At 41.8% G+C, this 14366-nt stretch overlaps 1 long non-coding RNA gene across 1 annotated transcript; it reads right to left on the bottom strand.

Annotated features, from left to right (window-relative positions):
- Nucleotides 1–10545: 10545 nt before the first annotated feature.
- On the bottom strand, nucleotides 10546–14116 carry LOC144702330 (uncharacterized). Its single transcript, XR_013581230.1, has 4 exons — nucleotides 11254–14116; nucleotides 11088–11147; nucleotides 10949–11008; nucleotides 10546–10852 (listed from the first exon to the last, which is right to left on the bottom strand). It is a non-coding gene; the product is annotated as an uncharacterized LOC144702330 (long non-coding RNA).
- Nucleotides 14117–14366: the final 250 nt, after the last annotated feature.

Below are 14366 nucleotides of genomic sequence, written 5' to 3'. Positions count from 1 at the left end.
ACATTTGTCTTGTGTCTTATAAAAAGTGTGCCCATCTAGCATGCACTAATGCACTACCACATCATACTAGTGCTTTTACTATTATGATGACCAAATATTATTATCAGCCTGCAGGTACGTGTGGTGCGACGCTAACCGTCAATAGAGGATGAAGTGATAGGGGACCATCGCACTAGCCAGGCGACGAGACACCAACAACCTCACCATGCAGCTCAAGCCAACATCCACTACCTCAGCTTCAAGTACACGACCTAGCGATGAGTCGTGAGCATTTGTTTTATTTCTATGTATTTTGATTTTCTGAATTGCTCGATGGGCCTTCGTGCTTGGGCCTCGTTCGTTTTTTATGTTTGTTTTATTTTTTTTGATGTACGTTTAAGGGGAAATCTCTCATTGCAAGACGGTTTTCCCTTGTTTGACCCAATTGGGCATCCTCCCTACTCTATTTAAAGAGAGGCATGCCCAAGGAAGCCCTTGGAGTTCATTTTGAATTTGAAAGCATTTTCTTCAACTGTGCTCCCGCCCTCCTTCCTTTGGGAAGTTATAGTTTACAGTTATTTTAGAGTGGGACGTGGGAAGCCTCACATCGAGCATTGTCCGATTCCCCGACACCCTTGCCGCCACTGCTTATTGGTTCTTCTTGCTTACCATAACGATCCCGAAGATTGTTCTTGATTGTGCCATGGATTAATGTGCATGCATCTTCATGCGTCGTACCACAGATTATATCATCGTCGCCGACATCGCTAGGTTAGTGACACTCTATAGACTTCCATCGTGACTAGTCGATCAACGGCCATCTTCTCTCAAGTCATCCTTCTCTTTCTTCAGTCTCTTATTCGCGGTCATCGTGGTGTTGTTCGCCTGCCACCGCGGTGCACAGGAGATTACCCCGCAGTCGTCGTTTGACTAGATCCATTTTATCTTGGCCCTCTCTCCCTAACGGATCTTTCCCAAGACTTCTCGACCGTGAGAACATAGACGATGAATTTTTCGCTGAAGAGAAACAGTTACAACCCACTGGGTTTTCACCGCTGTAGACTTCGCCCATCGAAGGTTGCTGTCGCAGTCACCCCTTCCCCAACATTGAACCAGCTTGCGGCCACGATCCGATTGGCCCATCATCCAAACTATGTGGTTGTGCGGCTGCCCAGTTCATCGGCCCCCAATTGCTTTGAGCCTTGGCGATCGGCAACACCAGCCTCTCACCTTCTACACTTGGACATGGATTATCACGGTTTCGATCCCACCCTAGACTTAGGGGCCATGAACCTCAGGTTCCGCCATGCGTCCCTTTATTTTGCAATAGTCTTATTTCTTTAAGTGACGTGTTCATGTGTGCTCCTCTGCAGGACTTTAAACCGATATTATACAGATAGCCACCAATTCATGAGGGGTAGGGTTTTCCTAGAGACGACGATCAAGTACACTAACAGCGGAGGTCGATGACGCCTCTGGACACATTGTGTTCCTCACCTCTTAGAAGTCTAGTTGATCCCATTGGGTCATTGGGAGTCTGAATGCGATCAGTCTACTCCCGAATCTTTAGTCGATTGTCGTTCTAATCAGCAACTGCCACGTCTTTCTCATTGGTTTTAACCGTACATTTCCTTAATCTCAACTCATTGCCTTAATCAGCAATTGCAATGTCTAACCTGTGTTGTAACACGAGCCGACCAATCATGGCTCTCATCGTGTTATATCATGAAGTGAGAGTATTTTAACCAATCATTTCATTTAATGCAATGCTGAAGACAAAAAAAAACCTAAAAGATATGTGACATTAGTGATGAGAATGATGAGAGAAAAATCTTAGATTAAATCAAAGGCTTGATGTCATCCAATTTTGGGGATTAACATTTGATGATCCAAATGGCAAGGTTGAACAAGATGAAATTTTTAGGGAAGCTCCATTAGGAGTTTTTATGTGTCTTGAGTTCTCAGATAATATCAATAGAGAAGAGGAGTGGCTGATCTATATCAGGAAAATACCTTAATCCCAGTGAAACATGGGTATCTACGGGAGGTCTCTTGCCTTACATTGGTTTTTCTCTCTCAAATACGTTTGGTAGATCAATACTACTATTTTCATTGGCATCCACCATCGTTCCTTACCATCTATCATTTGATAGATGGTAAATCCCTATGTTACCATCTATCATCTACATCATACATCATCTAACTTTTCATGATCTCATCCCGTGTTTTCCCCTCTATAATAATCATCAACCTTAAACTACTATCTTCATCTACTTCCCTTATCACTCACCTCCTACATCCATCATCTCGCCTTTATGTCTTCACTTATCATACTCCCTAATTTCCCCTCATCTTACTCATCACATCACACCCAAGTGAAATACTTAATATTTTTCATCTCATCTCACCATTTTGATCACATCACTATATATTACCTTACACATATCTCTTATCGTCCAACCCAAATATCAATCTAGAGACAGTTAAATCCCTATGATATGTGCCCTATGGAGACAACCCCTACTCATCCAGTAGCAAGAATTATTACATGAGAATTAGTTGATAATTTTTATTGATTAAACTCAAATAATTTTTTGCATTTTTTTATTCACCAAGTTTTTCCCTTCTGGAGCCTTAAGTACATGCCTTAGCATGGCTGAGCATGACTCACTTTGTGCACAATATTAGGGTTATGATACTGAGTGTGCTAATTACGTGAAAAGAAGAAGCACTGGCCTTCCAACATGAGCAAATGGAATTAGGCTTATGCTTCTTATAACCTAAATTTTGTACTCCAAGGAGAGTGATCCAGGGTCAAATTTCATTATGTTAAATTTGTCACTATCTTACATGAAAACATGAACCATGTGATATTAGGGGTCTAGTTTCTCAAGAATTTCCAGATTCTGGGTATATAAACACCATAAAGCAACACTTTATATTGTAAAGTCAAGCTTGACTCGCTATACATGAGAATAAAGTGTTGATGAGGACATCACGTGGAACATTTTAAGACAAATTATTTATCTTGAGACTTAAATGCTACCAGCAGCAGTTTCAAATATTTCAAACTTCCCTATAATTTTCTAAAGGGAAAATGATCTTCTAATGAATTAAGAACATAAGATGCTTGAGTCCAAGATCAATAGTGTGAACATTTTAGTTCATGACGAACCAAGAGTCCATTATCTTGAAACCCAAGAAACATACTATGAACATACATAAAAGGGAAACAAATAAGGTCATAAGATAAAGTGTCATTTATGAAACAAACTTGGTCACGTGAAGGACTGTGTAAATAGGAAGGCACATTTGACCAAGTGTGAGTCAGGCAAATGTACCAATATCACAATGCATGAACCAAATCTAACATATGTCCCTGAATAAATCTAGCAGGTTGAGTCATGTGACTCTATGCATTTTCCAAGAACCAATATCAGGAGTCGTCTAATGGAAAGCAAACAAATCATCATCCCTAGAAATAGAATGCAGTTATCAAGGAGATATGTGAAGTACTCGGGAGACCATTACCACACCCTAGACGTCAGAATGTAATGAATCCTTAAAAATGATTTTTTTTATTCCAAATGATCAAACGAACATGCTAATTTCTACTATCATATTTTCCTATTATCTTTTCTCATTATATAGTATTAAATTTTTAATGATTAAATTTAATGTTAGTATTTGGTTCATTATATAGATTATTTGAGTATTTTAATTGCATGTATTGTTTTTTAAAATAAATGATAAAGGCTACGAATATTTTTTACGAAAAGTTGAAGAGACATCACGAAGAATATGACACATTTCGAGGATGGTAATTAGAAGTTTGTTCGGGTTGTTAAACCATTTAGATTTATTATTCAAATGGTTTTTTATGAAGTAATGAACCATTATTTTACTTTAAAGAACTGGACGACCCAACATTGATCAGACTTATAGAAGTACATGTGGTTGGCAAGCCAATCAAACATTTGTTTCTCATTCTATATTCATTAATACATTGCATTTATTATAACACATGTGTGATGCTTATAATGGAGTACATGAATTGATGATTAAACTTAGTGAATTATGATGAGATTGTAAGACGGAGATCACTAGTCTTTAAGCATGTCTTCTAAATATTCATATTCAAAGTATCGAGACAGAATAGAATTATCTTTTCTCATTCATATCATGAATATGCCAATTCCATGGTCATTAAGGTGGAGACAATAATGATAGATAGTGTGTACTCTTCAGTAGAAAGGCTCAATTGAATTGATCCATACGAATCCTTCAATGGTATTGTACCAAAATAAGTCTTGTGGATGGACGGTTTTACTTTACTATAGCCAATGAGTTCCTAATCATGAAATTTTAAATCATCTTAGTTCGGACACAGAAAGAATTTCATGAAAAGAATTTAGTAGTCAAAATGGGATCATATGTCCTATGTATAAGAGGAGACAGCTCAAGGAAGATGTGATGAAGTATTGGCTAACGCAGTAGAATATCATACAAGAGTTCTCATATGATATTTTATCGCATTAGTACTAACTTGGATGACCAATTAGGCTTTGACAATTGAAGATAACCTAAGTTGTCCTTGGTGCACCAAATGGATAAGGGGCTATATGTACACAAAAATAATGACAAACAGCTTACATGACAAACACAATCCTTTGTATCTTCTAGAGCATTAGGTGTAGCTTGGCACAACATTGGCTAGAGACTCTACCTATCGATTGGGTTGAATCAGTATGTCATTAATTAATCTATATGATGAAATAGTTAGTTAATTTGAATTATCAATAAAGTATATTTGGATGTAGGATTTATTAACTAGAATGATACATATGCGTAAAGAGTCACACAAAAATGGTCTTTTAGAATTTGTAAGATATAATTCAATTTTGGGGGTTTTATGAAAAATAACCGCTTAGCATAAATAGGGAATGGCCCTGAAAAGAATTCATCCATGCCAGTATTGTTCAAGGTTATTCCCCTTCTTCTCCCTTCTTCCCTTAGCTCCTCTCCATTTCTGATGTAATTGAGAAGATGTGATGATGATGGCAAAGTGTGCGCAAAGGTTATCACATTAAAGGAGGAAATTCAACATGCCATCGACTTTGTGAACATTTCTAAATGTTGTAGACATGAGCATCTTGACACGTCTCCCTCAAAGATCCAAAAAATCACTGATGTGATATGAGACGAAGTGATATGTTTCCTTGTTTTAGTGATGTTATTTTGATTTTGTTCTTCATCTTCTACTTCAAGACCTTAGAACCTAAGAAATAACCATAAAGTAAATAAATAAAACTGTTGGCATTCTCTCTCTCTCTCAACTATTTTTCTTTCTTTTTTCTCTTTCATGATCTGACTTTGTCTCCCTCACAATCTGGCTCTCTCTCTCTCTCATGATCTGTCACTCTCTCTCATGATCAAGCTCTCTTTGTCTCACTCATGATCTAGCATTCTATATCTCTCTCCTCGTCTCTTGATCTGACATTCTCTCTCTTTCTCACAATTTGTCGTTTTGTCTCTCTCTCCCATGATCTAGCATCCCCTATGTCTATCACATCCTTGCACTCTTTTTTCTCTAGCTATTTTTTTATTGGTAAAAAATATGGTGTCAGGTACAGCCAAACCTAAGGTTATGTCCGTGGACCGATCTTACATTGCCCTGGACACCACATAGGGAGGTTTTATATATTAAATAAAGTGTTTATAAGCATTTATAGGTGTGGGACGAGCGTAAATGTCCCAATTACACTTGTACCCGACTCGTACATGCCCATGACGCAAAAAAGAAAAATATACAAAGGTGATATCGGTGCAACTCTCGGAGAAGACCGCAGGTGTCCATCGCGTGCGCGTGTCCTACGGAGGTGTTGATGCATGGAGTATAAGCAGTCCTCGTGCCATCATCAGATATCGTCATGGAGTTGCATAGAGGATACACCGGTTAGGTGAGAGGTGGCACACTCCCACCTCTAGTGCTCCATGTAATACGCCACTCACGAGGGCAAGCATTCAAAAGGATGTGATGGGTGCGGAGAGCAAGCATGCCAAGGCTTTGAAAGTGATGGCAGCTGCGATTCGCCTCAAGAAGGTCGTGCCAAGTGATGTATAGGGAAGGGATATGAGAGCGTATCACATAGTTGGCAAGTGCATCCAATGTCTAGTTCCCCTCACGCAATTGATGGCCAATGCTGGCCAAGTATGGGCGACATCGTATGATGTCTTTTGGGACTCTCTGTACACGCTTCTAGGAGCATGAGCCTACACGAAGCATGTTGACCAACAAATATGAGTTTGATTCTGGGATGTTATTGTAAAGATTTTACTCCTCGTAGAGGAGCAAGCCATCACGTATCATTATAGCTTTGGTTATTGTATTAGAATGTACTCCATAGAAAGATGAGAAAGCAATTAATGATACTCCATGTGTGGTCTCATAGGATACCAGCTCCACATGATGGGCCCGGGTTCCCTTTGGCTGCACCAACCACATTGAGTTTTAGAAATCCTATTAGTGGTGGATACCAAAGGACAATCTATAGCCAAGTGAAGATGGAAGTCAAAGCAGTTAATATTCCCCAGGTGTGAAGTATATCACATGTAACAGAGGAGCGTTGGGCAATGGGTGGTACAAGATGGTGCATTCTCCATTGTCATTGTTTGACGTGTTGCATATCGTCTAATGGTCTCATGGTAGTCCCTACAAAACAAGAAGAATTTCTCCCTTTTAGTAGCTACCATTGCAAGTATGCTATAGTGATGTATAGATAAGGGCTAGGTTTAGAGTGTGTTGACGAGATAAAGATCTTGTCAAAACACTCGATCGGTGTTGACGTAGTATGGGAGCATTATAGCGGATGCCAATGGCGAGTAAATTGGCTCCAACAGTCTATAACTATCTCATTATGGAAGAAAATGTGTTCCATAGTCTCAACATGAGAAGATATTGGGTAACAATGGCAGCACAGACTAAGTTAGTGACCAAAATGGTTCACCCAATCATCTGTAGGGAAGACATGGTGCATGAATCTCCAAAAGAAGAATGAGACGTGAGTAACAATTGCCGAGTGCTAGATGCGTCCATCCCAAGTCTGTGTAAGGAATCTCTCTCAAAAATGATTCCAAGAGGACCGACATGAGAAATTCCCATAAAGTGTGAGTGTTCAAATAAGGCAATTTGGGAAGGTCTCTGTTGCAATAGCCATAGCCTGCAGTAAGGAATTTAAGGGAAGGACATGGTCATTGGTAGGCTATGGTGGACAAAGTTAGGGTGATGAGCTAAGCCAATGATGTTGCCAAGTATGCCACCTTATGTGACCCTTGAACTCCGACTCCGTACAAGCCCATTGCTTGTACTTGGCTGGTATGAAGCACCCCAACAAGTTTGTGGTATGCATACACTACACAAGCTTCTTTTGAAGCATGTCTTGGACACTTTGAGGGTGCCTCATCCCTAGACCCCCCCCCCCTCATCCGTTGGTCGACAAGCTTTTTGCCAAGAGACCCAATGGTGTCTATGGACTCCTTCGAGGTGACCCGACCATAGGAAACACACACATACGCTCTCCATAGAGTAAACAACAAGGAGCAATAATGAATGTACGGGTAAGGTCTGTAATAGAAAGCTCATGAGGACATGTCATATGAGTTGGATGCATCCCCTAGGAGATAGAAAGCAAAGTTTCCATCCATCTAGTTTCTTTCTCATCTTGGCCAACAAGGCATCAAAATAATGATGTTGTGGGGGTCGAGAAAGATGGGGCATCCAAGATAGTTAAAAGGAAGGTATCCTCATGAGTATCAAGTATATTGTTGGGTTATATGTGAACAACTTATGATGGTGGATGTTCGACCATAAAGCAAATCTTCATGGAATTGACAAGTTGGCCAGAGGCTTGCTCGTACATGGTGAGTACACTCATAAGCCCCTTAATGGATTTTTTAGATCCATTGAGGAAAAGAATAGCATCATCTATGAATAGAGAATGCGAGATGATCAGGCAACCTCTTTTTGAATAATATGGTTGGATGAGTCCTCGGGCGGTCACTGGTAAGAGTGATCGGCTAAAGTCTTCCTCCATAAATATGTAAAGGTTGGATAAGATAGGGTCACCTTGTCATAGATCTCCTTTGGCAATGAAGAAACTAGTGGAGTTTTCATCCACCAAGAGAGAGAAGTGATTCTCTCTAATACAAGTGTCAACTAGATCGATGAATACATCAATGAAACTAAAGCATCGTAACACTATGGTAAGGAAAGTTCACTCGACATTACCAAATGCCTTCTCCTTATCAAGTTTGATGATGCCATTCAAACATAGAATATGAGTCTCCAACAAATTGTGCCAACTCGTGAACTAGCATGATATTGTCGTGGATCTATCAACCCTTGACAAAACTATACTACTCAAAAGAGATGAGCCTATTAAGGAAGGTCCAAGACCGTTTTTAATGATTTTGGATGTAACCTTGTACCGTACATTACAAAGACTAAAAGGTTGAAAGTTTCGAAAAGAAACTTGATTATCCACTTTTGGGATAAGCGTACGAATAAGGAATTTCTAATTTCTAGGGAAGACTTTACATCTACATATCTCCTTGATAGCTTGCACTAAATCTGTGCATATTATATCCTAACAAGTGTTGTAGTATTTAGTTGAAAACCCATCCGGCCCTAGGGCCTTGTTCTTACTAAAGGAGAAGACCACCTCCTTGATCTTTGCGTGCGTAGGAAGGGGTGTAAGTATGGCATTTTCTTGGCTGGTCATCAAGTGTGGGATGGAGGCTACTAGATCCTCAGTCACTTCAATTGATTGTGAGGTAATAAGGGAACTAAAGTACGTTATACAAGTTGTCACTAACTGTTATGGATAGTAATTATATGCCCCTATAGGGTCGTATAATTAGGTCGAGCTCTATGACGAATCGAGGCGTGAAAGAAATGTGTAATTATATCACCTTCTAGAAGCCACTAGATGCACAATTTCTGGAGATGGTGAATCTCCTGTTGTAGCGTGGCATCCTCAAGTTCCTTGATAATCCTAAAGAGCTTCCCAATTGGATCAGTCCAAGTTCCCTATTGATCTTGCTCTTGATCTATCATTCTTTTAAGAATTTCCAGATCTGTGCCTTGTTTGTGATTCAATAACACTTCTTCTAACTGTAAATAGTTGATTTTGTTACTCCCCAAAAATGTTGCATTCAAGTTCTAAAATTGGTTTGAAAATTCATCCATCATTGATGTCATCATGATATATTCCCTGAATTTTAATTTCTCAAAAATTACTGTAATTGTGACTGTAACTTTTTGAAAAATTGTTGGGAGATTCACTGAAATTTTTCATTTCATAATTCATAATTTGAATTAGACCATATGCTCTAGAGTATCACTTCATCTTAACTATCATTTATTATCTAATAATATCTTAGAAATAACATATTGTGACATGAAGTGCATAATTGTGAGGATAAGAAATGATCCTACAGTATTTTTAGTAGAATAGTGGTTTAGATTTATAGTAGGAAATGTCTTTTCAATTTTCAATGCGGTATAAAACAATTATGGTAGAGAGGAAAAGTGAAAGAGAGAGATGGATTAATTAATATAATACTATTATTAGCGGATACATATTATTTATTTCAATTGATAGGAGAGTTAGTTATAGTGATTTAAGGAAGATAAAGAATTAGAGAAATTTTCAAAATATATTAATCTCTTTAGAAAGGGTGAGAGAGATCAAGTAGAGAGAGGAGAATGGGTGATAAATATGAATAATAAGGTGGAACTAAGGCTTAATTTTATATATTAAAATAAGATAAAAGGAAGGTAGGTTAGATAAGAGAGTGCGAATGGAGATAGATTTATATGTTTTAATAGTTATTTATTATAAAAGTTTGAATGGAAAATCTGAAAAAAAATGTTAGAATTTTGGAGTACAACATGTTTGATAAAATGCAGAAATCCAGTTTCAGACTTAATTAAATATACATCTATGAATCAATGGAAGATAAATTTTTATTTTTAATTTTTTACTAGAATGAAGATAATACAAAGCATAATTATGCCTAAACAGGGCTTATAAATATATATGTATGATTTGGTGCATAATATTTGATTGGTCAGGACTAGCTAGTGAAGTGAAGCTGGTGAACATGGTTTCAAAGTTTTCTTTTGGTGGCCCAAGGGATATTACAACTAGATCGGAAACATTGGATGTGGGTGCTTGTATCTCACTCATAAGGTAGATCAATAACATGCGCATCTGTCCCTGACTTCTGTAAAGTTTTAATAGGTTGATCTCCTCGGCGATGTAGGCAAGAATATAACTTTGGCATTTTATCTGGATTATTCGGATCATCACAAGACTACCTTCTTAGCATTTACTTGTAAATATCATTTTATAATAATAAAAAATTTAAAAAGGTAATTTTATCAATATATTTTAAGATTGCCAGCGGTGGAACTGATGACAATGCCATCGTCACAACAACTCGTTAGGCCGAACTGACCTGTTGAGGTGTACGAGACAAGACGAGCTTGACTTTTCATGAATGACGATACCAATGGTCGAGCGTGTGTTTTAGGGGGAAGCGAGAATAATAAAGAAACATACATTTTCAGGGCCAGAATGACTTATAGATGCCCTCTACATGTTGTTACCCGACACAAAAATAACAACAAAATCGGAATATATTGGAGAGGCCTGAGGGCCTCGGCCCTCAACGGTTTTACGAGTTGCCAGGAGACAATGGCTTGGGCAAGGAGTGTCGTCTAGTAACGCGAAAAATTCGTCGAGTTCCGTAAGCCCTCCTTCCGAGTGAATATTCACACTCTAAAAAATCCTATCTTCTGGTCCTGCATCTAAAAAAAATATAAAAGATCATGAGAAGTATAGTGATGCCCAAGGTGATGAAAAAGATGATAAGAGAAAAAAGATTAAGAGGGCCATATACGCACCGATCAAAGACGGGACCGAGACGTCATGGGTCCAACTCTGAGGAATGATGTCGTCCAAGTCTACACTTACACAATAAAGGTGAAGATGTGTGTAAGATGACGAGGAAAAAGAAGAAGACCATGAAGGTGATTAAAACACCTTCCATTAGCATGGCCTTGAGCGACTTCCAATCAATAGAATCATCTTCCATTCCTACATCTAGCAAAATAAAAAAAGAAGACGATTGGCATTGTGATGCCCATGATGATACACATGACAATGAAACAAAAAGAATCAACGCTAAGAGAGTAAGTGATGTGCGCACCGGTCACTAGTGCAGTTGGGATGCTTTCAGAGCCATTTATCTGGACGCAGGGTCCCTCGGCCGCTTCCTCAATGGGCGGTGCCAGATATCACACCAACTGTCTCATGGACTCGAGTGGTTTCAATGGTCGACAGGGGGCTTTGGAAAGAAGGGAGCTCTATCCCGCCAATCTCTTGATTGGGGGAATCTGAGGAGTCACGCTGTTGTCATTCAAGGCGTTGCTTGGGCCTGGTTCATGGCACGCGCTCGAGGTGCGCGTTGGCGGCTATAGTTCTGGAGGGTAGCTCACCAGTGGCCATTTGATGCAGGACGGGCATCTAAGACGTCGTCCCATCGTCACCGAGTATGATGGCTCAGCGACAATAAATGATACGTATCGGGAGACGACAGTGTCGTCGTCCAACGGTTAGCCTTAATGGCTATGTAACTACGATGCAGTGAGATGCCCTGCGTGTCGTACGTGCAGGCTCTGACTCGAGGGAGGCGCCGAGCTTCTAGCTTGGACGGGTCGTCATGTGACGGCGACGGTGGCCTCTCGAACTTCTTCGGAGCGACGAAGGCACCTACGGCCGAACGGACTCAATCCGTAGGGCGCGCACGTAACGGACGTTCTCGTCCATACCGGTAAGACTCTCGAATACGTAGTTATCACTCGTTTGTCCTCTCTCACCTACCTAGCCCGAGCGTGGAGGAGACGGGATGAAAGAAATAATGCAAGGAATAACTAAACGGGCGACGGAGAGGACGGCGTACCTCGTCAACGGGCTCGTAATGCAGGACCTCGTCTTCGTCGGGCGGCGATTCGGAGTGGGTGGAACGAAGGGTCGCTGGAGTAGATACGGCAGCTCGACGTGCACGGGGTGCCAGAGCGATGTAAAGGGCAACGGAGGGAAGGTGGAATCGAAGTGCTTGCGTGCGTCCATCTCAGCTTGCTCGGCTTGCCCGGCGGGGCGAGAAGGGACAGTCGGCTCATCCGGCCCAATAGACCGAGTCAATCTGACCGGCAGATCCGCCTAACGAGGTCTGGTTGACCGGCTAGATCAGCCCGGTCGATCGGGTTGATTTGGCCAATCGTTCGCCGGCCGAACGATCGGTTCGACCGATCGGGTCGGGTCGACCGATCGGTCGACCAGTCAAGACCGGTCGTCCGGTCGGCCCTGAGTCGTCCGGTCCGCGTCGCGGAACCGGTCGGCTCGCGGCGGCTAGTGTCGGCGCGACTCGGCGGCTCGGCGTCGGCGGCAGCGGCGGCTCGGTAGCGGAGGCGGCGGCGGCTCAACGGCGACGGGGAGATCGTTTGGACAGTCGGCGGCGCGGCAGGGAAGCCCGAACGGTGAAGAACGCGGCGACCGGCGGCGGTAGCGCGTGCGGAGATCGGCGCGGTGGCGGCCGGCGGCGTGAGGGGCAAGCGGCGGCGGATGGGGAGGCGAAGGCGCGGCGATATCACCCAAGGGGGCGGCGGCGCCTTCTTTCTTCCTTCCCTTCTCCTTCTCCTTCCTTCTCTTCTCTTCTCTTCCTTCTCTTCTTCTTCTTCCCTTGTTCACTTCTCACGCATGAGGAAGGAGACCTGCCTTCTGTTCGATGAAATGTCCCAATGAGAAAAAACAGGTCTAAACCTTCTTAGGGCGCCGTCTCTTCCCATATAAAGGGGAAAGGATGGGCCCTAAGTGGGCTACAAAGGTCCCTTTGGGGAACCCTTATAAGTGGGCTCCCCCATTACAAGGGGGAAAACGCATGAACAAAAGGGGGAAATTAAGGGGGAAAAGAGAGGGGAAAGAGGCAAGGGGGGGAGGAGGGGTCAACGGACGGTCCGCTCCCCCTTAGGGACAAAACATGGACGAACATGGACAAAACATGGACAGAACATGGACAAAACATGAACGAAGGCGTCGCGTGCGCGACAAAACATGACAAAAACGAGACGAACGAGAATGGAAAAGACAAAACACGAGAGAGAAATAGAGACGAGAAAACAGAATGGATAACTGAGCACGATCACCGGGTCTTCGACGTCGCGGGCGTGAGGGGCGGATGACGTCGATGAAGGTCTTTGATGGCGTGAGCCATCACCAGGCCGCTGCCGAGCTCACAATGGTTGTTAAATCTAGGTCCCCCATCAAAAAGTCTATGATCTGAGACGACAATAGCTGCCGATAGACCTCTAGAGTGTCGATAGAGAGAGAAAGAGAGAGAGATCTAGCTTTAAACCACTCTATACCTAAAACCCCACGCTCAGAATCAGATAGAGAGATCTAGAAAGGCATAGAAAGAGACGGCGAGATTGAGAGATACATAAAGAAATAAAGGAATCGAGAGAAAGAGGGGAAAAGAGATTGAGAGAGAGAGAAGGACAGCGACAGTGAGAGTAAGTAAACCAAGATAGAAAGAGAAAACAAAAAGAGAGAAAGAGAGATTGCCTGAGAGATAGAGCAAGCAAGTCCGAGAGAGAAAAAGAGATGTACAGAGAGCGAGAAAATGCAAGAGAGAGAGAGATTAACGGAGAGGGGGAGAATGAGAGACCTAGAGAGAGAAAGAACAACAGAGAGAGAGGGGGAAAGACAGACCGCGGGAGAAAAAAAAAGAGAAAGATTGACCGCGAGAGGGAGAAAAAGAGACTAATAGAGAAAGGAGAGACCGGAAGACGGGGAGAGTAAGTAAACCGAGATAGAAAGAGAAAACAAAAAGAGAGAAAGAGAGATTGCCTGAGAGAGAGAGAGCAAGAAAAAGAGATATACGGAGAGTGAGAGAGAGCGAGAGAGAGATCGACAGAGAGAGGGAGAAAGGAGACCGAGAGAGAGAAAGAAATAGAGCGAGAGAAAGAATAACAGAGAGAGAGGGAGAAAGACAGACCGCGAGAGAAAAAAAGAGAGAAAGATTGACAGAGATAAAGGGAGAAAGAGAGACTGAGAGAAAACAAAAGGCGAGCGAGATGGAGCAACACAGACCGAAAGAAAGAAATGGAGAAAGAGCGGTGAGAGAGGGAGATCGATAGAGAGAGAAAGAGGAGAGAGAGAGAGAGAGAGAGAGAGAGAGAGAGAGAAACATACCATGGCATAGACTGAAAGAAACAAATAGAGGGGAGATTCCGAGAAAGAAACAGAGACCAAAATAAAGAA

Source organism: Wolffia australiana, chromosome 4, assembly GCF_029677425.1.
Source record: "Wolffia australiana isolate 7733 chromosome 4, ASM2967742v1".
NCBI classification, from domain to species: domain Eukaryota; kingdom Viridiplantae; phylum Streptophyta; class Magnoliopsida; order Alismatales; family Araceae; genus Wolffia; species Wolffia australiana.
This window is presented reverse-complemented; position numbering and strand designations above follow the sequence as displayed.